The sequence below is a fragment of the Protopterus annectens genome, chromosome 2.part1 (assembly GCF_019279795.1).
Source record: "Protopterus annectens isolate FY-2018-M chromosome 2.part1, PAN1.0, whole genome shotgun sequence".
NCBI classification, from domain to species: Eukaryota; Metazoa; Chordata; order Ceratodontiformes; family Protopteridae; genus Protopterus; species Protopterus annectens.
This window is the reverse complement of record NC_056729.1, coordinates 571,316,229-571,341,520: the sequence shown is the minus strand read 5'-3', so window position 1 is coordinate 571,341,520 and position 25,292 is coordinate 571,316,229. Positions and strand designations below refer to the sequence as shown.

At 38.3% G+C, this 25,292-nt stretch overlaps 1 protein-coding gene across 4 annotated transcripts in view; it reads right to left on the bottom strand.

Moving 5' to 3' along the window:
* PTK2B (protein tyrosine kinase 2 beta) overlaps positions 1–25,292 on the bottom strand; it is a 2,401,727-nt gene that overhangs the window by 1,474,247 nt on the left and 902,188 nt on the right. For 3 of the 4 annotated variants that reach the window (XM_044062346.1, XM_044062339.1, XM_044062342.1), the window contains exon 3: positions 6,114–6,178. The exons of the other annotated variant lie outside the window; for it this stretch is intronic. The gene's annotated coding sequence lies outside the window, so the exon portion shown is untranslated. The remainder of the gene's footprint in view (positions 1–6,113; positions 6,179–25,292) is intronic. 4 annotated transcript variants of the gene reach the window in all.

Genomic DNA, 25,292 nt, shown 5'->3' with positions numbered 1-25,292 from the left:
AACATACACAGACAAAAATCATCATTTTAACAGTCCAACATAATTACATAAGCAATCTTTCAGCTTGGCTGACTGAACTGGCAAGTACTTTTCTTCTATTCCGTCTAAAATGGAAATTACATTTTTGAAAGGAATTGTACATATCTCTAAAAGTATCTTTTTGCTAACTTTATATTTACAATGGCTGTAGCATACAGGACTTATTTTATTTTATTTACTTAATTGCTAGATAGGCAAATCCATAAGTAGAGGCTGAAATTTATAAGCACCTCACAGCCTTAATCCTCTGTAACAAGCTGCAAAATGTTGTCAGTGGGAGCCAGTTTACTGTATCAGGAAACATAGCATGTCTGTCTAGATTATACTGAAGGATACCAGAATGAGTAACCTCTTTCCATTAACCTATAAACTACACTTTTTGTTAATTCTTTATGTAAGAGGGGTAGTATGCTTGTTAACTCCCCTTTAAATCTTGTAAGGTGCACTAATACCCAGTTAATAAAATAATTAACGATAAAAAAACACAGAAATGACTTTCTGACTTTAGTCCTTATAAACTTTAAAGCCTACATAGAGTGCCTCGGGAGATAAATTACTGACTGCTCAGAAATCTTGGACTAGTTACCAATGAGCACATGAATACTTTTCCTTAAAACATTGGTCATTGGTGTAATTGCTCTACTTATTATGGGATTAGGTAAGTGAAAAGTTCACTGCCTAGCAATAAGACATAGTTTTGTGAAGCACTTGTCTAATTCAGTTCCACTTTTGGTGAGATTGGCAACATCATTTAGATGGTTAATTCTACGTAAAATCAAACACTGATAATAAATAATAATAAAAATCAAAGCAGAGGCAGCAAACCAAGAACCGATGATGGAATCAGCATATACACAGTCTCTTCGTTACCTCATCAAATGACCAACGACCAAGTTTTCATAAAACTTGAAACACTTTTATTATTAAACAGGTTAGTGCTTTCACCGAAATGGCTTCTTCAGACCTTCATACTTAATTAATTAATGAACTGCTTATATACAGCAAATGAGCGGGAAAAATCATTCACTCTTAAAGTAACATTGCATATAAACTGGAGCATTGAAAACAACAATATGCCATTCTAGTGAAACCCTATCAATAGCTTAAAAACATCATTATAAAATAACAATAAAATCCAATAAATAATATAGTAGAACTAACGTATATACAGGTAAAACTGGAATACGTACTATATAATACCAATGATCAACTTGAACCCATCAATCACATTCTCATTTATGTAATCTCCTTGACTTCAAAAATGGTTTGACTGGAACCATACTATTAAGACCAGGTGGGACATCAGACCTAAGCTTAATAATCCAATTCGCTTCCCTTGTTTCAGTATAGGTCCTGATGTCACCCCCCTAGGTCCTGGTATAATCTGTTCTACGATTAAAAACTTAAACATATGTGTATCCCCTCTGGCCATAACATGCCTTGCCAGAGCAATGGTCTTTAATCTAACCCTAATGTTATAGGCATGCTCACGTATTCTGTCCCTCAGCATCCTGTTGGTTTTGCCAATATAAAATGCTTGACATTCCACACAGGAAGCTAAGTAGACCACATTGGATGTTAAACAAGTCCCACTCACTTTAAATTCATATTCTTTCAGTGATGTCGGGTGTACAAACACATTATCTGTATTAATGAAACTACAAAAGTTACATTTATTGCACATCGATGTTCCATTTAGTATGGTAATATCATTACCTATTTGTTCTTTCGGGTAACACAATAGTCTTTTTAAATTCTTTTTTATTTTTATATATAAACTTAGGTGTTTCCCCAACAATATCTCTGAGTGCAGTATCTACAGTTAAAACATCCCAGTGTGCTCTGACAATGTCCTTTATACTCCCTACATCATTGGTATAAAAAACGGAACATGCTGTCCCTTTCTTCAATATTCCTTCGTTATCTCCCATGGGTGACTCTTGTGTCGTGAGCTCCCTATATGGATACCTATCACTAAAATATGGTGCTGCTCAATTCTCTCTGAGTGTGGACATATCTAAAAACTCATCTATTTTCTATGCAGTATTACGTCAAGTTTGTTCCCTTTTACAGGCGTTTTGTGGACGACCCGTTCCTCATTTGGACAGGTACGTCCACTGAACTGGCATTATTTGTAGAGGAAATGAATTCCATAAATGGATATCTCAGGTTTACATACGAGTCCTCAGGAGTAAAACTTCCATTTTTGGATATTTATATAGAGAAGTTACCCAATGGTATGGTGAATACCGGGGTATTTAGGAAGAGTTGCCACAGGAACGCACTACTTCATAGGACAAGTATGCATCCAGGGTATGTATACCATAACGTAGTGAAGGGACAAGCGATTCGCATATCTAAATATAATCCTACAGAACAAGGATATAATAGGGAGCTCAATGAACTGAGTGATAGGTTTCAGTCAAGAGGTTACTCCATTAATGAGATTTCAAAAGGGTTTTTAGATATGTCCACACTCAGAGGGAATCGAGCAGCACCACATTTTAGTGATAGGTATACATGTAGGGAGATCACGACACAAGAGTCACCCATGGGAGATAACAAAGGAATATTGAAGAAAGGGACAGCATGTTCCGTTTTTTATACCAATGATGTAGGGAGTATAAAGGACATTGTCAGAGCACACTGGGATGTTTTATCTGTAGATACTGCACTCAGAGATATTGTTGGGGAAACACCTAAGTTTATATATAAAAATAAAAAGAATTTAAAAAGACTATTGTGTTACCCGAAAGAACAAATAGGTAATGATTTTACCATACTAAATGGAACATCGATGTGCAATAAATGTAACTTTTGTAGTTTCATTAATACAGATAATGTGTTTGTACACCCGACGTCACTGAAAGAATATGAATTTAAAGTGAGTGGGACTTGTTTAACATCCAGTGTGGTCTACTTAGCTTCCTGTGTGGAATGTCAAGCATTTTATATTGGCAAAACCAACAGGATGCTGAGGGGCAGAATACGTGAGCATGCCTATAACATTAGGGTTAGATTAAAGACCAATGCTCTGGCAAGGCATGTTATGGCCAGAGGGGATACACATATGTTTAAGTTTTTAATCGTAGAACAGATTATACCAGGACCTAGGGGGGGGTGACATCAGGACCTATACTGAAACAAGGGAAGCGAATTGGATTATTAAGCTTAGGTCTGATGTCCCACCTGGTCTTAATAGTATGGTTCCAGTCAAACCATTTTTGAAGTCAAGGAGATTACATAAATGAGAATGTGATTGATGGGTTCAAGTTGATCATTGGTATTATATAGTACGTATTCCAGTTTTACCTGTATATACGTTAGTTCTACTATATTATTTATTGGATTTTATTGTTATTTTATAATGATGTTTTTAAGCTATTGATAGGGTTTCACTAGAATGGCATATTGTTGTTTTCAATGCTCCAGTTTATATGCAATGTTACTTTAAGAGTGAATGATTTTTCCCGCTAATTTGCTGTATATAAGCAGTTCATTAATTAATTAAGTATGAAGGTCTGAAGAAGCCATTTCGGTGAAAGCGCTAACCTGTTTAATAATAAAAGTGTTTCAAGTTTTATGAAAACTTGGTCGTTGGTCATTTGATGAGGTAACGAAGAGACTGTGTATATGCTGATTCCATCATCGGTTCTTGGTTTTCTGCCTCTGCTTTGGTTTTTATTATTACTTGTTTGGGCTGTCTACAGAGAGGCATTTGCTCCGTCGAGGCACTCATTGGATTTTTGCTACAACTGATAATAAATAATTTTAGAAACTGCAGTAATAAATGTTGTTACATAATGTGAGCAGAGATAATACACACAGTCATAAGCACTCTCTAATATATATCACACCTCTTCCTCCCATTACCCATTAAAACTCAAGAAACACCCTATTCTCTCCTCTCAGTGTCCCTAAAAATACATCAAAAACCATTCTCAAGCTTCTTAATGTGGCAATGTCTACTTCCAGCTCCAACCCTACAAACACTTCTATCTCAGATTTATCTAGACCCCTTCATTCTCTTCCATTCACCCCTATACTTCACTTCAGAGAAATCTCAGTCAAAGCTATACAAAAAAATTTAGAAAAATTTAATTGCAAGAATAAACCAAACCATGTAGTTTGCAATTAATTTTGTTGTGATTGGAGCCATGTCACTCACAAAACCACTTGCTGATATATTCAACTAACTATCATCTTCATGAATAAGTCCCCCAGTTCAAACATTCCTTAATAATTCATATTCCCAAAAAGCTGCTGCACCATCCCCTGAAGAATGCCAGAAAATATCAATATTATGCCCTATAAGCAAAACACTGGAAAATTTGATATCTGATCAAGTGATAGACAACTGAAATAAACAACAGTTAATGGCTGACTCACAACATCATTTCAGAAATGGCTACAATGCCCTCACCACTACATATACAGCCACTGATTCATCCATGAAAAAATGCATTTGTGTGGAGTTTTATTCACAAATCTATGCAAAGTCTTTGAAAGCATAAGCCATGACATACTACTAAAGAAGCTTGCAACAAATGGATTTATTATTAACACAGTAAAAAAGCTCAGCAACTACTTGGCAAACATTACATTCATACAGTAGAATCACATCACCACAGAATAGACACCATTTTCAACAGGCAACTTCCAAGGCTCCATTCTAGGACCAGTTATATGCTTGCTATTCATCGATTACATTAACATTATTATCCTTGTAGCAAATATCACACTCTATATAGATGATATAATTTTGCATAAATGTGGCCTGTCCTTCACAACGATAAATAAGGCCTTCAAACAGGCTTTAATATTGCTTGAGTATAAACCTACTCATTCTTAATATCTCCAAAACTGCTACAGTGCTCTTTGGCACTCAACAAAGATCATATAATACTAAAACCCAAAAATGAAAACCCTAAACAATGAACTCAATCAATTAGTTGTAGCAGACAAGTACCTTAGTCTTAAACTTGATCTAAAATATCTTTCAACAATCACAAAGATGCCTGCATAGTTAAAATCAATGCACAGTTAAATGCCTTTTAGTTTACTACTAGCCATCTCATCCATGATGCCAGGAATGGCATAGCACAAAATGTTCTCATCCCCTGAACTGAATATGTCCTACTAAATATCTCACTTAACTCATACTATAACACAGATAAGATTCCAAAAATCCTGCAATGCCATAATGAGGTTAATTAATTACCACTACATATTTTGCCACAAAGTTAACATGCTACCAGTCACAGCAAGCTCAACACTCCTACTATCCTGTCTCCCACCACATAAGGAACAAGCTTCTCAAAAATTATCCCTGCCAACTGGAAACATCTCCCCTAAGATCTCAGAAGTGTCACTTACTACAAAGACCAGGAAGACACTACGCAAACATCAAGAACACGCAAATATACATGCTTTACAGATAAATGCTAAGGATTCTTCACAACATTGTATGGAGCCATGATATCCACTGCTTAAGTAATATCAATTTGTACATATGCAATCACTTTCATATTTATCAATGTCAACAGTTTTTCTTTTTAGCATTCTCAGGCAATTACTGCTAATACCGCATCTCATTTATTAAATACTGTTCTCAACAACTGTTACTATTATAAAAAGTAAATTTTTGAAATGAAACATTGGTACAATGTTCAATATTAACTTAACTTAAACATGTTTCCCATATTAATATTTGTTGGTGAAAAATGTTTGGTGTAGTTTTATTTTTTTTTTCAATGAAACATTTATGCACAGTATGACATATGAAGTGTTACTACACCCAGGTCATTGCAGAAAAGGATCCTGGGACTAGACCACATACGTGGCTAACACAGTTTTAAATATATAAACTTAAAGAAAAAAAATGAGCTAAACTTGCCAAATGCTGAAACTTCAATAGCACCAAAACCATCATGATTACAATGTGCAGTTTACCTCTTCTATAAAAAAATTATATAAAACACAACCAATGTGGGCATTTTAAGAGCAACCTGATAACTTGAACAGCAGCAACACAGATGATATTTTTTAGCTCACAAAATTAATTTTCACGCTACCTCCATACAGCTCTTCAGAAAGGAAATCTGGATTAACTGTCAGTTTGGGGTTTTATTTAACGCACCTAAGGAGACAAAGAAAGCAATGAACAAACTAATTTTCTAAACTGCAACACAATAACCACCAGCAGTATTTATATAACATGAAGGTATATGTAGTATTTATATAACATGAAGGTATCTGTATAAGTGATTATAATACCATAGTGTGCATTATTCTTATATAGATAAGCCACTATTCTATCTACATATTCTTACTACATGGAAACAGGAAACTATACTTCTCATCACCCATGTGGTTGTCTTATTTCTGGAGAATAATAAAAGTAAATGACAAAAAATACAGTATTAATTTTGATATAAAATGGCAGCAAACGTAAAAATGTTACTAATTCTTTTGGCTTTCTTGCTGAACACCATATCTTCATTCTCCTTAACAAATAAAAAATAAAGCTATTTGGGTAAAGAAAATCACTAATTTGTCTAACTTAACGTGTTTACAACAAGAAGGTGTAATTATTCCTAAAATGCAAGATATATTTAATGAATTTTAGTTTAGAAATATTTTACAGTACAGCATAAGTTAAAAGTTATAATTAACAGGAATAAGAAAATATTTAAATAAACCATAATGAATATCTACATTGTATGTTTAAGAAATTACTCTCAGAAATGTGATTAAATATGTGCATCTATCTGTCAGGATAGACATTTGTCTACCACCATGATTTCTTGTCTCTGGATGTACAACCAGTAATGTTCTACATGTTCATTGTCATACTGAGGCTATCTATTATAGATATAATCTAAGTCAAATGCCCTAATGTCAGTACTGTTTTTTTTTTTTTTTTTTTTTTTGTAATCTTGTTATTGCCTTTGATATTTCAGTCAGTGTCATGGCTGAAAAGGGTACCTGGACCACCTTACTTACCTGATTAACAAAATATAAATAAATAAATAAAAGACATGTTGTTTACTCATTTTCAATTATTACCTTATTTACAATAGTGTTGAATACCTTAGCAAGATCAAGATAAGTAGCGTTCACTGTCACCCTTTCATCAAGTATTATTATTATACCGTCAAAGAATTTTATAAGATTCAAAAAGCAAGATATCACCAAAACAAGCTCGTACTGTTTTCCCTTTTAACAGAATTAATTCTGGATAAGATGCATGTCTCCCTTTATTTTTCATAGAATACTGGTCAGATCAACAAGTGTAAAACATTTGTATTTGATGTGATCCCACTCTTTTTTGTAAATTGTTACCACTACATCGTGTCATCATAGATCAAGCTGTTTCCAAATTTATGAGATGCAAAGATCATCTGCCATAGCTTGGGTAAGAAATCTAAAAGCAGAGTTTGTAGGACGTGTGACGCTGAAGAGATTGTATACAAGGCCTAGTGATGCACGTGTTTGTATTTTATATGGGAAGAATATTTCTAAGCTGAAAAGAAGGATTGCCAAACACATTTCTGAGATTATATATACAAAGACTCAAAATAAACTGCAAAACTCCTTCAAATTTTTACCTGATGTTGCAAAGAGAGAATGGTGAGCATAAACATGTGAATGTTAGAGAGCATATGAGGGATTATTCATTAGCTTGTATGTTAATTAATTCTGCGGATGAGAGGGGTATTAAAATGGTAGTAAATAAGAATTGGAAGCTTTTTTCCAATTTTCTGAATGTTCTTAAAGTTATAGAGGAAATACCTGCTTTTGTAACAAAAAGAGGTAAAAACTGAAAGAGTATTTTTATAAGAAAACTGATAGTTTGGATGGTTGTGTTTCTAAGGGGATGTTCAGATGTGGCAATTGTAATTATTGTGCACAGACTATGGAGGGTTTTAAGATTAGGATACCAGCCAGGAATTATGAATTTGATCTTAGAAGACATTTTGACTGTAGGTCAATATATGTAGTGTATTTAGCGCTGTGCGATTTGTGTCCAGCTTTCTATGTAAGGAAGACTACAAGGTTTTTTTATTTTAGAATTTATGAGCATTTAAGAGCAATTAATAGAAAGGATGGTACTAATGCTTTGGCAAACCATGTTCTTTCCTGCCATTCACAAGATAATTTCAAGAGTAAGCTTTCTTTTACAGTGATACATCAGGTTGAAAATTATGAATATAGCTGGGATGCTGAGGAAGATCTTGACTAGAAGGAATACTGTTGGTAGGTCAGATTGAATACATGTGTTTTTCCTGGCATTAATGATAGAATTTCAAAATTGTACTGAAAAGTAAAGGGTTAGGGCACTGAGGCAACTGATCATGTGATTTTAATTGTTTTATTTAAATGTGGGTTTAAGTTAACCTTTATTTACACTTCTGAGATTAGAAATTGTTTAAACAAGAATCCTCTTGAAAAGCATAATTCCCAGAATTCCCAGGGCAAACTTGTTTTTTCCTTCACATTTTGGACATTGTTAAAAGTGGTCTGCTGGAAGGGAACTGAAATGCCATTCTGAAAAAGGGGGAGCTTGAATGGCAAAATCATTTCAACTCGAGTAATCCACCTGGACTTCTAATACTGCATGTTCTATCAAGAGTTTGCTTCAGCTCAAGAAACTTGATCACAAAATGTAATGGTTTACTATTTTTTCACTGACATTTTCAGAAGTTTATTTAAGGCTCTTTCATTACCTGGCTAGGAATGTTTTATTTTTACTATATTTGGATGGCATTCTTTGTCCTGTTTTGCATCTACAGTTTTATTTTATATTACATGTACTGCTGTACTTCGATTTGCATTGTTTTGATTAGATGTATTACTGGTTGTTTTATTTTTTATAGATGTTTGTATTTTTTAACAAGTACATTTTATATATTTGGTTTCATGATCCATTTTTAAAGATATTTTTCTTTTTTATTTTTTAATTCTACTGTTAATTTTTATTTTTACTATTTTGTGTGCTCTGTTTGTTGATTTAGCTCTAAAAGCTCTTTTTATTTGTTAGCATCAGTTTTATTTTTATTTGTATTTTTAAAGCTTATGATCATTTTTACTGTAGCTGATATGCTTTTTGTCTATTTTTATTATTATTTAAGATATGTTTATTTTTCCCCCTGTTTGTATATGATTTGATGAAGCTCTTTGGGTGAAAGCACCTTTTACCCTGAGGATTAATGGACATACCTTTTATTATCCATGGTTTTGCTTTTATGTTATTTTACTGTTATTTAGGGCTCATGAATAGTTAGCTGATATGGATTTTTTCTTATTATTTTACATGTCTGGAGCAGCATGCGTGTTCACACATATACCTCAGCCCCCCCTTCCTGTGTTTTCCAGGCTCTTCCATTGTCTCTTACTTGCTACCTGTGAAAAAAAGGAGAAGCTTGAGTGGTTAAACAGGTTCACATAATTTTGAATGCCATTTAGCTGTTAAATTTACTTAAGAAAATATTTCTATTTTCATTTTCTGGCTTAAATTAGGAATTTTTTAATTATTGGCTATACTTTTTGGCTTAGCACATATGTGGGCTCTAGTTCATTACTTTGTTTTACAGTTTGTCTTTTTATCTTCAGAACATACTAGTTTATTGTTTGTTAATGTTTCTTACTTCCTCTTGAACTTTTTAGATGACTTGGTTTTAATTTTATTTTACCAGTTATTTTAATTACTCTTTATACTTTGTGGTACATTTGTATTGCTTCAGACTTTACTCCTGGATCCGGATTCTGCTGTGTTTGGTTTGTATTTACTTTTAGTTTGCATTGGATCAACTTTTATCTATTGTTTCATTTTACTTTGCATTTATTTTTGTTTGTTTTATCTGTACTGATGCTCCTCTTCTTTCATGATTTCATGATTACCTGTTGGAGGTTTGTTTTTTAATTGTTTACTCAGACTTGAGGGTTAAACAATTAAAAAACAAACCTCTTTAATTGTTTACTCACTCAGACTTGAGGGTTACCCGCGGTGGTGATGCTGCGGTAGCATTGTCACCTCACAGTAAGACGCTGTCTGGTTCGATTCTGAGCTAGAGCGTCTTCTACGTGGAGACATGCATGAATGGGCATACCTTTGCCACATAGAAGGATTTTCTAACCACCTTGGAAATATGATTATCAAAGGAGAGATTACTATCTACTTGGGTCCCCAGATCCCTTATTACATTTTCTGTATTTAGGGGAGTACCACGTATGTTGTAGTTTGCAGGTACTTTGTTTTTCCCAAAGCGGATGACTATGCACTTTTTGGCATTTAGCTTGAGGCCATGATTTTGACACCAAGTATCCGTCTCGGTGAAACCCTTCTGGAGGATGTCTCTATCAGCCGGAGAGTTAATTATGGCCCACAGTTTGCAGTCGTCTGTGAACTTGGTCAGCCATAGTCCTCCTGTGCTTGCCTGTACCTCTGAGAAGTATATACCGAACAGGAGGGGTCCCAGGACTGAGCCCTGGGGGATGCCACTTGTAACTGGTTTAGAGTCGGACCTAGAGCCTGCAACTCTCACCATGTGGGTTCTATCCATCTGCCAATGGGCAACCCATCTCGTGACACAGGGGGTTATGTTCAGGCTGGTGAGGTTGTCTATAATACCAGAATGAGAAATAGTGCTGAAAGTTTTTGCGAGGTCTAGGTAAACTGTGTGGACCTCCTTTCCCTCATCTAAAGACTTGGTAATGGTCTCAAAGAGGTCCACCAGGTTTAGGAGGCATGATCTGCCCTTAACAAAGCTAAACTGGGTAGGGTCCAATGTTTGGGGGTTCCCAATATCTCTGTTAATGAGTTCCATGATGATGCGCTCCATAGCCTTGCAGACCAGGCTAGTCGGGCTTATAGGGCAGTAGTTCCCGGGGGCCATTGTGGAGCAGGATAACTGTAGTTGTGCACCACTCTACGGGTACATAGTCTGTAGAGAGGCTGAGTTTGAACAGTGTGTTTAGGTGAAGGGTTAGTACATTTTGGAGCTCGTGTAAGCCACAGCCTGGGACACCATCTGGTCCCATTGAAGCTGTAGTTTTGGCTTTGGATAGGGCTGTTTTAACCTGTGTGTCAGTGATTGCCGGGGCTCTACATTATTCTGGTATGGTTATGGGCCCTTTAGGGGGTGAGAAGGGGGGTGAAGTTTACACTAAACCTGTCTGCCAGAATGTTGGCAATATCAGTCAGTTCATTTTGCACTAGCCTTAGATGATTTTATGAGGGATTGTAGTTTCTTGCTGATACTGATCAGGGATGTCTTTCCTTCTTAGGATTTTACTCTTTTCTGTACTAGTTTCCTCCTCCTACTGTATAGCTTGTTTATGGCAGGGGTCCACCAGACTGGTTTCCTTTTCTTGGAGGAGTGAGTCTTGGTTTTGCTTGGCATAGCACAATCCATGCATTCTTGCTGGTGCTCATAGAGTGCCTTTGTAAGGGATTCAGCAGCTTGGACAGCATTGCCCTTTAGCATAGGGGCTGTGAACCTTTCCACCTCAGTCTTAAGTAAAGTAAAGTTTGTTTTTGAAAAGTTTTTCATACTGGTTTCCTTGACTGGGGGTGGGGCGGAATGTGGATATCCAGAGTGATTAGTCTATGGTCTAATCTAACCAGGGAGGAGTTGACCTCCGGTGTAGAACACCGGTCGCCCATGCTGGTGATGACCAGGTCCAATATGTTGTCACCTTTGGTGGGGGTGTTGATCAGTTGATCCAGGGCATTCGAGTTTATAAATTCTAAGAAGCATTGGGCAAGGGAGTTAGTACTTGAGTAGTTCTCCCAGTTAATGTTTTGGGTAATTGAAATCACCCAATATTAAGGCATTTGGTAGGATCTTTATATTTTCCATTGTCTCCAGAAATGCGGAATGGGGGTCCTGGGTCATGATGGGTGATCTGTAGCAAGCTACAATTTGAATTGCAGTTTTGCCGGTTGTTAGTTGCACATGGATGATCTCTGAGGCATTGTGCTATGCCACTAACCTGGAGGTGTGGGTACCCTTGATGAATATGGATACACCCTCTTTTTGTGTTTCGGTCCGGGTTCTGTGGCCGAAAAGTATGGTATGAGTTATTGCCTGGTAGTGCTGGGGTGGTCTCTGGAGCCTTAAACTAGGTTTCTGTTACTGCACAGATATCGATGTTCTCCATACTGAGAAATGCTCGAGTGCATACATTTTGAGGTTCAGACTTCTGGCGTTGGGGAGCATTACCATCAGTTTTTGGTTACTTGAGCTATTTATGGTGGTGGGTTTGTCTTTTGAGCCTTGCCTAAAAGGCGGCAAAAGCCTTGGCCAGTATTCAAAAGCCTAAGGGTGACAGGTGCAAGCCATCTCTTGCGAAGCAATGTGGCATGTCAAGCATGTCATCCCAGGTGGACAGATATTGGATCCTCTTTGAATGACACCAGAAACGTAGCCAATTGTTGAAATTGATAACTTTTTCTTTATACTGTGGCATCATTCTTGGTGAGAGCAGGAGGCTACTCAGGGTCAAGGTCATACCGGCCTAGGCTACATGATCAGAGCGCTCTTCCATGTCTCTTTTCATGTAGTCCAGGGAGGTATGTCTCAGGTCATTCACACCAACATGGACAATGACAGAGTCATATTTCTACTTGTTCTGGAGCAACCTGAGTGCTTATGTTATGTGGCAGATCCTGGCACCCGATAGGCAGCTAACTGTAACCTTCCCCTTGTCCAGCCTAGTTTGTGGGACATCAGTGTGCCTGACTATAGAGTCGCCTATTACTAGTGTGTTGGGTATGTTATTTTGCCTTAAGGGCTGTGATTGCATGGCACACTGATTATGTGAAGTATTATATGTTTCATGGTTTGTGATGGGGTGTGGAGTTTGTTTGGGTGTCCGCTTTGGAGGTCTCTGTTGCTTTTGCAGATTTTTATTTAGAGCCTCCAAGTATGTTTTCGTGCATTTATGTGTTATTTGTCGGTGCTGGTTTAGTAGGTCTATGTGAGACTGGTGGTGTGTTGCAAGTATTTTCCTTCTTCTCTTGACTGTCAGTTCCAGTCTTGGGTTGAGAGAGCTTTGCTTCCAGTTTGACTGTATAATTGCATCTCTCGCATATATTAGTGTTTGGTGGTAGGAGGAGAGGGTTGTCTGTGTACATGAGGCAGTTGTAACATTGCCTCAAAATGCCCAGAATCATGAGTTGGACTGGAGAGTACACCTGAAACTGCCCTTTGTACATGCCTGAATAGGTAAAGTGAGTTGTTTTACTGATTGGCTGGTAGTGATGAATAGAGAGCCTTGTCCTTCTGGACAGTATAGAGGGTCAGTGCTAGAGTTAATTAGTGCTTGCTATGAGTTTTGAGCAAGTGCTGGGCTGTGAAATGAATGGTGTGAGTGCTTAACTTGGAAGTTTGTCTAGTTCCAAGGGAAAAATTGAACAGTAGACTTTGTGGAGCCGGGAACAGTTTAACCATTGCTAACCAGCGCTGCCCGGCACACAAAACAGCGCAAATGCGGTTTTTATAGGAGGGAAATGAAAGAGATAGAAATTAGCCCAAAATGGCCAATAAACTATTAACTTCTGGGCTACAGCAAACAAAGCGCGCAAATTTCAGAAAGAAACAGATCAAATAAGCAGGCACAATAAGCCTTTAACCAGAAATTCCCAGCTCAGAAGGGCAGAATCTAGCCTCTCCTCCCACAAGAGTGCAGACCACAAACCTTCTTAATGTAAAATAACTGGTCTGAAGCCGAAGTGCTTAAACCAAAAGGCTTAAAATAACAGTTACAATTTAATCAGGCTACTACCAAGCAATAATAACTGCAGCAGAATAATACAACTTGAGTACTTTTAAGAAGAAGCGCAAGCAAAATATGGTAATAAAGTGGGAAGAAACACAATTACAGTAAAAGCAGATGAATAAAGTGCAATTTTTTTTATAAAAATAGAAAATGAGCAAACTGATTTAAACAAATTACCCAAACAACCAGTAAAAAAACCTGAAAACGGAGCCCTGTTCCAGCAGTTTTCAATCTGACAATTTCTAACTGCACACTCCTGCCGCTAGAGTGCAGGGGAACCTTTTCCACAAAAAGATGGCCTGGATTAGTGCTCAAGTTATACAAACAAAGCTAGATTCACCAGGCCTGAATCTAGTCTATGCCACAGCAGACAAGGTGCACCAATATCAGAAAAACAGTTCAAATAAGCAGGCACAGTAAGCCTTTAACCAGAAATTCCCAGCTCAGAAGGGTAGAATCTAGCCTCTCCTCCCACAAGAGTGCAGACCACAAACCTTCTTAATGTAAAATAACTGGCCAGGATCCCAAGTCCTTAAACCAGAACGAATACATGTTTAGAATAACAGACACTGAGTCTTCAATCAGCAATTCCCAACTTAAAAGGATGTAAGCTACCTGTCCTGCCACAACAGTGCAGACCACAAACCTTTTTAATGTAAAACAACTGGTCTGAAGCCCAAGTGCTTTAACCAAAAGACTTAGAATAACAGTAACAATTTAATCAGGCTACTACCAAGCAGTAATAAATGCAGCAGAATAAACACAATTGAGTACTTTTAAGAAGAGGCAAAAGTAAAATAAGGTAATAAAGTAGGAAGAAACACTAACACAGTAAAAGCAGATAAAGTGCAAATTTGCTTTTTTTGTTTTGTTTTTTTATATAACAATAGAAAACAAGAAAAACTGATTTAAACAAATTACCCAATTAACCAGTAAAAAAACTCAGAACTCTGCCCTGTTCCAGCAGTCTTCAATCAGACAAGTTCAGGGCCTAAGTGGGTATGCCTACTCAGATGTTCTCTCTGTATTAGGCAGGATGAGCTAATGAGACTAGACTAGGATAGAGCTGGGATAGGGCTGAACAGATGGGAATGGTAGGAGTGTCTGAAATCAAAATATGACCTCACTGTACTCGGTTGAGTGAGCAAATGAGATGGGCCCAGGAGGAATATTCAAACACAAATTTACAGGAGGAGCAGTCAATTACAAAGCCACCAAGATTAATACCACAACAAGAACAGGGAGGGTGGGTGAGGAAAATTAACTGCAGAGAGAGAGCTCACAATTTTCAGTGACTGCAAACTGAGCGCCATAATTGACTCTCCAGCTGACACAAGCATCCTCCAAAAGGGTCTCATAGAAACGGATAACAGGTGCCAGAGCCATGGCCTTAAACTAAACGCCAAAAAGTGTATAGTCATACCCTTTGGGAAAAACAAAGTACCCACAAATTACCACATAGATGGTAATCCATTAAGTACGCAAGCAGTAATTAGGGACCTGGGGACCCAAGTTGATAGTAACCTCTCCTTTGACAATCACATTGCCAAAGTGGTTGGAAAGACCTTCTATATAGCCCATCTTATCATGAAAGGATTCACATCTAGATCAAGGGAGGTCATTGTGCCCCTTTACTCTTCCCTCATCAGGCCCATAATTGAGTACAATGCCCCAATTGGGATGTACCTTACCCAACACCTGCAGCAACTAGAAAGACCCCAAAAGTACCTCACAAAGATGATCAAGGGTCTCAAAAAGATGCCATATGCTGCTTGGCTAAAGAAACTCCAGCTCTACTCAGTTGCATACCACCTACTCAGAGGCAATCTATGCCTGACGTACAAAGCCATGTCCAACCCAGAATTAATGGACATGCTCCATCTCAGAAAATCCAAATCCCTTAGAGCTATGCGATCGAGAGAATTGAACCTCAGCACAGAAATAAATAGCACATGCTGGAGGGACAGATTCATAACCCAGAAGCACCCTCCACTCTGGAATAGAATCCCAGTCCATGTTAGACAGAGCCCCTCACTGACTATCTTCAAGAGGAATCTTAATGAGTGGATGGGAGATCGTAGGTTTACCCCGGGGGTCACTTCTGTGTCACTGCTAGACAGAGGCACAGTAAACTAACCTTAAAAAGGGCACAGTAAACTCATTCCAAGGGGTGGCGAAAGCCAAACACACTCTGGCTAGGCTTGTAAATGCCTTAGGGCAGATAGCCTAGTATGAACCTATGAACCTATAAGCAGATAAATGCAGTACTAATTTTAACACAATATTCAATGAAACAATAAACAGAAAAAATAAAATGCAGTACTATCTTATAACACTGCAAGTTTGTACTTATCTCAGCTTGTAATAAAGTTGATGTAGCTATGTAAATGGTAACCAAAAAGCTCAAGTATGCAACTATTCAGCAGAAATAATTTCAGAGATAAGGGACTAAGACTTTAAGGCACAGAAAAACCCTCTAGGCTACACCGAATATCAATGAAGTGAGAAGAATAAACTAACTGCAGACAGAGAGAGGGAGCTCACAATTTTCAGTGAATAAATAAATAAGCAGATAAATGCAGTACTATTTTTAACACAATATTCAATGAAACAATAAACAGAAAAAATAAAATGCAGTACTATCTTTTAACACTGCAAGTTTGTACTTATCTCAGCTTGTAATAAAGTTGACGTAGCTATATAAAAGCTAACCAAACAGCTCAGGTATGCAAATATTCAGCAGAAATAATTTCAGAGATAAGGGACTAAGACTTTAAGGCACAGAGAAACCCTCTAGGCTCAGACTTCTACCCCGATTTTATATGTGTTAACCGGGTAGGTGCACTAGTTCAACAAGGGCACTTTTCAGATATAATGCAGATTAGGTATTTGCTATTTATTCTGTCTGAGACACAAAAGAAGATAATGGCACATTGTTCTCATTTCCCCTCTAACAGCTGTGAAGGCAGAAGTGCTAATAAGGGCTGACGTGAACTGTTTCTGTGTTAGAGAAGTGAATGCAGGCAGCTTGACTTTCATCTGGCAACACACTTTAGTAATGCTCTTCACTGACTGAATACCTCCCTCAACAAGTGTCCATTTTACTGAGACTATCTTGGTGAAGATATGATGATTTTGGAACACCCACTGTTGTGAAAAAACCCAAACTTTTTAAACATCTTTTATTGAACAATTACTTGTGAAACAAGGACACTTACATTTATGTAAAAGTAATCAAACCATATTAACAAGTTCACATTTACAAATATTATAACATCATATATATTGTTATATATCATATAATCTAAGCAAAATGACATACATTATTCAATTCTTGCCTTCTCTTAAACATCACTATTCCTCCAAAACATTATGCATGCATTGTTCCCACAACTTCCACTTTTCTGTGTAATTACACCTATCCTTTTCTAAGGATCCCAGTTCCTGTTTTTTTTGTTGTTGTTGTTTTTATCTGTTATAATATTCACTACTTACAGTTAGTTGCTTTAGATTTTCACTTCCATTTTATAGTAATTGCTTTTTTGACAGTCACCAGAATTAAACTTAACAAGGCTTTACTATAGCTCAGCAATTCAGATCCTGTATCCTAGCTAAAACAATAATGTCATAAATTACACTCACTTACATGAACAGGATTCCTAACAGAGTACTCTTTAGGGAATTGTTAAACTCTGTCAACTCATTACATTCCCAAAACATATGTTTTAAGTTACCTCTCCCCATCATATCTCAAAATTTGTCATTTACCTTAGGAAAAATTCTTTGATGATTTTGGGGTATAAAAAGTATCTATGCAAATACAGACAAAAATCCTAAATCATCTAAATTCTGTTCCATATTTGTAGTCATACATGTCTTCCCATTATTCCTTTGTGAATTGCATATCTAATATCTCTTCCTGCTCTTTTATGACCTCTTCTGATTGATTATCACGCAATATTTTACACAAATAAACCAGTCAGGAGGAGAAGGAAATCACACTCACTACAATTCCAGTCTAACACTGACCTACTACGACAGCAAACCAAACACATAAACACAGAAAAACATACTCGGAGGCTCTAAATAAAAATCTGCCTAAGCAGCTGAGACCTCCAAAGCAGACACCCAAGCAACCGCTACCCCAAAACAAAACACGTGCAACAAATAGCTCACAAAGCCAGTGTGCCGAACAGTCACAGCCCTTAAGGCTAAACAACACACCTGATACACTTGTAATAGGTGACTCTATTGTCAGGCACACTGATGTCCCGCTCACTAGGCTAAACAAGGAGAAGGTCATGGTGAGCTGCCTGCCGGGCGCTAGGATCCGCCACATAACACAAGCACTCAAGTCACTCCAAGGCAAGTAGTAATATGACTCAGTCATTGTCCATGCTGGTGTGAATGACCTGAGACGTACCTCCTTGGACTACATGAAAAGAGACATAAAGGAGCTCTCTGAGCATGTAGCCCAGGCCTGTATGACCCTGAACTTGAGTAGCATCTTACCCTCCCCAAGAATGATGCCACAATATGAAGACAAAATGATCAATTTCAACAATTGGCTTAAGTATTGGTGTCATTCAAAGGGGATCCAATGCCTGTCAGCCTGGGATGACATGCACGACAAGCCACAATGCTTCATTAGGGACGGCTTGCACCTGTCACCCCTGGGCTTTCGGATATTGGAAAAGGCTCTTGCTACCCCCATAGTGCCTTTTTTAGGCAAGGCTCAAAAGACAAACCCACCTCCATAGGTATCACAAGGGATAAGAAACTAAGAGTAATGCTACTCAATGCCAGAAGTCTAAACCTCAGGATGCACGCACTCGAAACTCTCCTTAGCATGGGGAACATCGATATCTGTGAAGTAACAGAAACCTGGTTCAAGGCTCCCAAGAGCACCCCAGCACTACCAGGTTATACCTCATACCATGCTTTTCGGCCCCAAAACTTGGACCGTACCACAAAAGGAGGGGGAGTATCAATATTCGTCAAAGATACCCACACCTCCAGGTTGGTGGCACAGCACGAAGCATCAGAGACTATCCATGTGCAACTAACAGTGGGTAAAACTGCCTTCCAGTTTACAGCCTGCTACAGACCACCCTCCCAAACCCAGGAACCCCACTCAGCCTTCCTGAGAACATTGGAAAATATGAAGGTCTCTCCAAATACCATTATATTGGGCGACTTCAACTACCCAAACATAGACTGGAAGCATTACTCTAGCTCCAACACCCTAGCCCAAAGGTTCCTAGAATTTATAAACTCAAATGCTATGGAATAACTTGTTACCACTCCCACAAGAGGGGAAAACATACTGGACCTGATCATCACCAACATGGGGACTCTATGCTCCAGACCAGAAGTGTATCCCTCACTGATAAGATCAGACCATAAACTAATCTTACTGAATATTCACATCCCGACTGCCCTGAAAACCACAGTGAAAAACTTCTCTAAAGCAAATTTCACACTCCTCAAAACCAAGGTGAAATCCTTCAAAGCCCCCGGGCCTGTGGAAAATACGGCCCAGACCGCAGAATCCTTTATAAATGCATTCTATGAACACCTTCAGGAATGCATGGATCATGTAATCCCAAATAAAACCAAGACCCAATCCTCCAAAGGCAGACATCCTGTCTGGTGGACCCCAGCCATAAAGAAACTATGCAATAGAACGAGAAAGCTACTACATGATAGAGCAAAATCCCAAAAAGGGAAGGCACCTCTGATCAGTATTGGCAAAAAACTACGGGCACTCATAAAATCGTCTAAGGCCAGCTTCGAGAGAAAAATTGCACAGGACACTAAGGATAATCACAAGGCTTTCTTTAGTTATGTTAGGAACCTGGGTGGGAATTCCCAGATATGCTCAGAATTAGTCCAAAATGCAAAAAAATACACCGAACCCACAGACATTGCCAACATCCTAGCTGACAGGTTCACCGCAAACTCCCCCCCCCCCACCAAAAGGGCAAATATTTATCCCAGCAGAGTGCTGTCCCCCTGACATCTCAGATGCTCAGGTAAGAGCTGCCCTCTCCAAAATAAAAAAACACAGTATCAATGGGACCAGACGGTGTCCCGGGCTCGGGCTGCGTCCTACATGAATTCCAAGAAGAGCTAAACCCAAATATAAAACTACTGTTCAATCTCAGCCTTACTACAGGATATGTACCCAAAGAGTGGCGTACAGCAACAGTTGTCCCTCTCCACAAAGGTGGTGCCTCAACAGATCCTGGAAACTATCGCCCCATAAGCCTGACTAGCTTGGTCTGCAAAGCTATGGAAAGGATCATCATGGACCTCATAAATAAAGATATTGGGGATCCTACCCAGTTTGGCTTTGTTAAGGGTAAATCCTGCCTCTTAAACCTGGTTGATTTCTTTGAAACAGTCACCAAGGCCATTGATGAGGGGAAGGTGGTCCACACAGCCTACCTGGACCTCGCAAAAGCCTTAGATACAGTACCCCACTCGGGCATTATAGATAAGCTCACCAGCTTAAATATAAACCCCTATGTCACTAGATGGGTTGCAAACTGGCTGAAGGACAGAACCCACATGGTTAGAATTGCTGGAGCCATGTCAGACTCCAAACCAGTTACAAGTGACGTCCCACAAGGCTCAGTCTTGGGACCTCTCTTGTTCGGTATATATTTCTCAGAGGTACAGGCCAACACGGAAAGACTGTGGCTGACTAAGTTCAAAGATGACTGCAAACTGGGCGCCATAATCGGCTCTCCAGCCGACACAAGCATCCTCCAAAAGGGCCTCATAGAAACAGACAACTGGTGCCAGAGCCATGGCCTCAAGCTAAACACCAAAAAGTGTATAGTCATCCCCTTTGGCAAAAACAAAGTACCCACAAATTACCACATAGATGGTAATCTATTAAGTACAGAAGAAGTAATTAGGGACCTGGGGACCCAAGTTGATAGCAATCTCTCATTTGACAACCACGTGGCCAAAGTGGTTAGAAAAACATTTTATATAGCCCACCTAATCATGAAGGGATTCACATCTAGATCAGGGGAGGTCATCGTGCCTCTTTACTCATCCCTCATCAGGCCCATAATTGAGTACAATGCCCCTTTTGGGATGTACCTTACCAGACACCTGCAGCAACTGGAAAGACCCCAAAAGTACCTCACCAAGAGGATCATAGGGCTCAAACAGATGCCATATGCTGCCCAGTTAAAGAAACTCCAGCTCTACTCAGTGGCATACTGCCTGCTCAGAGGCGATCTGTGCCTGACATATAAAGCTATGTCCAACCCGGAATTAATGGACATGCTGCACCTCAGAAAATCCAAATCCCATCGAGCTACGCACTCGAGAGACTTGAACCTCAGCACTGAAATAAATAGTACATGCTGGAGGGACAGATTCATAACCCAGAGGTTCCCTTCACTCTGGAATAAAATCCTAGTCCAGGTTAGGCAGAGTCCCTCATTGACTTTGTTCAAGAGGAATCTTGATGAGTGGATGGGAGATCGTAGGTTTACCCCGGGTATCACTCCTGTCTTACTGTTAGACAGAGGCACAGTATACTAACCTTGAAAAAGGGCATAGCAAAATTAATTTAAAATGGGTGGTGAAAGCCAAACACACTCTGGCTAGGCTTATAAATGCTCTAGGGCAGATAGCCTAGTATAAAAAAAAAAAAAAAAAAAAAAAAAAAGATGGTGCAGTAGTTGCATTGTTGCCTCACAACAAGAGGTTGTCCAGTTCGATTCTCGGCTGGGGTGCCTTCTGTGCGGAGTCTGCATGTCCTCCCTGCATTCGTGTGGGTTTCCTCAGGGTGCTACAGTTTACTCCCATGTTACAAAGACATGCATCTGGAGCATTTCTCTCTGGGCCTCCACTGAAAAATGGCTTTGTTCCAAGTCGGATTTTTCCAGTAAACAAATGCTAAATAAAATAGATATAAATAAATATGTCCTACTAATTATCCCTTTTTAATAGCAGCTATAGTATATATTCAACTAAAAATTCTACCAGTGCAGGACTTTCATTTACAACCCCCTACCCCTTTCTCTTAGTCTACACTCTGATATCAATGTCTGACTGGGAAAGCAATCACTGGCCTGCACTCCAAATGTCTTCATGGACACCTCCCATTCTATTACCTTTCCCTCTCTAATTACTGGTTCCATTGCCAGCTTCCTCCAGTAAATTCCAACCCTCTTTTCCCTATTCTCTGTACCCCTAACAGTAGTCATCCCTATCAGCAGAATCCCCTTAATCCATTTCCCGTGTTGGCTTAGTTCTTAGCATACATTCTGCTACTTTCTGAATAAAATATCTTGTATGACTGTTGTTATTCTCCTTCAGAATATGTGTGCCAAATCACATAATCCCAAAACACCCTGTTCTACTGGAAGAATTAACTTATCCCACTTGACTCTTGTCCTCTTCCACTTCAAGAAAAAATCCTTCAGTTCTTTATTAATTACTACCCACAACTTCTCCTTTGGTTGATAAAAATATATACTGAGCTCTGTACAGAACTAAAGGGACTAAAAAACATTTTTACTGCTTGTGTCTTACTATCCATACCCATAGGCAAGGGCTTCCAGTTTCTTAGTTTTTGCAACATGTTTTATTTAATCTCTTTCCATGTATCTTTAGCTGCCATAAAAATATATTTTTAACCTATACTCCTAAGTACTTCATTTTATGTTCCCATAAATATGGGTATTGCTGGACCAATACATGTGCAAGTACATAGTTTATAGCTATAGACTTTGTTTTATCTTCCTTAACTTTATAACCTGAAAAAAAACACAAAACTGTCTCGGAATGTTCTACAAAACTGAGAAGTCCTTTTCTGGTTCCATCAGGTACAAAATAATATCATCTGCAAATAAAGCCACTTTTTCTTAAACACTATACCAATTATATCCTTGAATTCCCGAGACCCTTATTTTCTTTGCCAATGGTTCTAAATATAATGCACATAACAAAAATAAAAGTGGACACCCTGTCTGGTTCTTCTCTTCAGACACAGCTTATCAGAGAGGAACCCTCCCACTTTGATTTTTTGCCTCCAATTCCTCATACATCATCCTAATAAACCTTATTAATGTATCAGGAAATGCATATGCTTCCATTGCCTGACTCATACAACATCAGCTTAATCTGTCAAATGCTTTTTCAGCATCAATCTTCTTCTTCTTCTTCTTCTTTCGGCTTTTTCCCGGTTAGGGGTCGCCACAGCGGATCACCTGTCCGCACATTGAATGGCAGTGGAGTTTTACGGTGTCGAGTTGCCAGCCCGGCGCCCAACCTTCCACAGAAGGCACACTCACACGCACACCTAGGGCCAATTTAGAGTGTCCAATCCACCTGCAGCATGTCTTTGGGATGTGGGAGGAAACCGGAGCACCCGGAGGAAACCCACGCGACCACAGGGAGGACATGCAGACTCCGCACAGAAGGCACCCCAGCCGAGGATCGAACCAGAGAACCTCTTGCTGTGAGGCGGCAATGCTAACCACTGCACCACCGTGGCCGCCCTGCTTTTTCAGCATCAATACCAAACAATAACAATAGTATTTTCTTACACTCTGCTTCTCTCCAAATCATTATTGTTCTATTAATGTTGTTGAATGTTTGTCTCACCTCCACAAAACCATACTAGCCCATACCTATCAATTTTGGCATCACTTTTGCCTTTCATTTTGACAATGTACACAAACACTTTATAATCATGGATTAACACTGAAATTAGTCTATTTAAAGCTGGGTCTGATGGATCTTGACAGCCCTTTAGGTATTACAGCCACCACAGATTTTTTCCAGAGTGTTAGTGCCTCATCTCCTTTTAATATTCTGTTAAACAAAACCTTCCAAATCTTTATCAGTTTCTTCTCTCCTAGCTTCCAAACTTCCATTGCAATATTATCTATTTCTGCAGACTTTCCTGCAGATTGATTATACATTACCATTTTTATCTCATCTCCTCCTATCTTATCTGTTACTTGTTGAGCCTCATCTAGATCTAACCTTGGCCTAAAGTCTTCCACAGTATTTACTTTTGCACTTTTTCTTGATTTCTCCACTTCACTGCTTTATGCAAATGTCCATACAATTTTTAAAATGTCTCTAATACCTCTGCAATCTCTGATTATTTTTCTTGTTATAGGCTCCCTAAATTTGGCACTATTCCTTTCTACATTTTGTTGCCTAAACTGTTGTGCCAAAAGTTTTTGTACTATGTAGTCCTTATCAAAAAAAAAAACAGTTGCTTAACAGCAGTCTTTCTAAACTCATGCATATTATCCAAGTATCCCTTATTTACACTTCAGTACTTGGCAACTGTGCCTCCTCTGGTTCTGTGAAATACTTTTTAGCTTGTAATACTTTAACCTTTGTCAGCCTCTCTAAATAATTCTTAACCAAATCTGTTTTTTTCTTTTATTTCCACCTTGTTTTTAAACTCCAGTTTAATTTTATCCCACTCACTTGCTATAACTTCAAGTACTTTCCATCTTCGTTAAAAACTCCCAGATAACTAACCATTCCTTAATTCCTCTGTTTTAAAAGATAGATGGGGAAGTATTAATGTATCATCTTTATTTCACTACCCTGCGTTTTTATCTTGGTAACTATTGGTGTACGATCTGAAATAGTTTCAAAGTTTTCAATTAAATGCACATATGCCTGTGAAATGCAATTTCTGTCCAGTCTAGCTCAGTTATTGTACCTTGGGGAACAACATGTACATTCTCTCAGAGTTCCTACGACTGAATTCACATCTTTCATACTAAATTTTTCATATATTTCTTCAGAAATGTACCCCCTGTTGTTATATTCCCCCTTATAGGTACCCCAATGCAAATCAAATTCCAATCCCAACTATAAGTAATATTCCCTGCTAAAAGCTGATTATTTAACTAATTTTTTTCAGCTCCATAATAGCAGTTTTCAGTGGAATTTAAATATATAACAGTGTAATTCTCATCCCTTACTACTACAAGTCTACCATTATAATCTTTTTTCCCTCTTCTATCACTGGAACTGCTGTTGCAATTAATATAACGACTCTTCTTTTCCTTTGTCCCTGATATTCTGCAGGATATCCATCATGAAATTCTTTCTTTATCAAATTCACATGGTCATTTCTTTCAAAATGTGTCTCCTGTAGCACTGCTATTTGCACTCTGCATGTCTTAATATAATTATTCTTTGCTTTTTGTTTTTATAGAAAAGCTCCTTCTATAGCCATCACTAAGATATCACACATTATTGAACACATTCTAGTACTCAGCATAATACTCCTTATAGCAGGAGATATACACCCAAACCCTGGAACAAGTCAATCTATCCCACCGAAAAGAACTCAATCTGACCTACTGATCATAAATATTAATGCTAGAAGTATTTCTAACAAACTCCCTGACCTACATGCACTTATTTCACACCACACCCCTGATGTACTTACTATTTCAGAG